Here is a 1,184-nt window from a genome sequence, read left to right on the forward strand (position 1 = left end):
AAAAAAAAAGAACACAAACGGACCCCACATCTTCAAAGATCTGAGATATAATGAAGGTCCCTTTAACAGGGGAGCAGACAGGTATGAAAAACTTTTTTGAAAAAAAAATACATCCATGTTATGTCTAAGATGTTTGATATTCAGACAGATAGTGAGGTTCAACTCAACGGCCTATGTTATAGGATAACAGTATCATTTAGCTTCTCTTCTGGAGGGCTAACAACTTAAGTTTATAGACCAAAAATTAGAGAAAAACAAGGGCTACAGGGCCAGCTAATATTTTGGCCCTAGCCTTTCAAGGTCAGTGAGGACTCAGGACATAGGAGAACCTGTACTGTAACATCCTATAACTCAGTTGTTGCCGGGGAGATGGCTCAGTGGAATAAGTGTTCCCTGGCAAGCGCAAGGGTCTGAGTTCAATCCCTGGTTCTGAAAAAAAAAAAAAAACTATAACTCAGTTGTGTCCCAAATTTTCTGATCAAGGAGATTATGGGGCCACAGAGGAAGGTAGAGTATGCCCAAGGAGAGTCATATGGAGAGAAAACAATTTCTCAGGCTTTCACAGAGAGCAAATTGGTCAAGTAATGGCTGTGACTCGTCCACATGGCTGACAATGACAAAGGATCTACAAACTGCGGTGCAGGGTTTCAAGAAAAATCCTGAGAGGATTTGACTGACCTTGTCAGATACAAAAGTTACATTTCTAGTTATATAGGTCTTGCTTTATCTTCATCTTAACCATCCAGCAGAAAAATATAAAAATGAGGTATAAAAAGTAAAGTCATATTAATATGCTGAGCTTAAAAGGCTCAAGTCAAGCACTTCTGATATTGCCAGTCCTAGGGATAACCCACTACTATTATGGACTACTGGACTATATTGGATTATTTTGCTGAATTCACTCACTTATAATATTTAAATGACAGTAGAATATCCACCTCTGACAAAACTAAATCAAAAAGGGGGATACAAATGAAGGATCATTTTGTATCTGTATATACAAAATAGTTGGGATAGATATACAGCTACTTTCTCTTAATTCAATGAGAAGAAATATTTGCACTAATAGTGTTTGGTTTTTTTGTTGTTGTTGTTGTTTTTTTTCAACAAATAATACCCTGCATATATTCTTCTTAGTGGTTAATTGCTGTACAAGATGCGGACTTGTGATCCTATTTACAAAC

Source organism: Octodon degus, unplaced genomic scaffold (genome assembly GCF_000260255.1).
Source record: "Octodon degus isolate 3935 unplaced genomic scaffold, OctDeg1.0 scaffold00343, whole genome shotgun sequence".
Classification (NCBI taxonomy): domain Eukaryota; kingdom Metazoa; phylum Chordata; class Mammalia; order Rodentia; family Octodontidae; genus Octodon; species Octodon degus.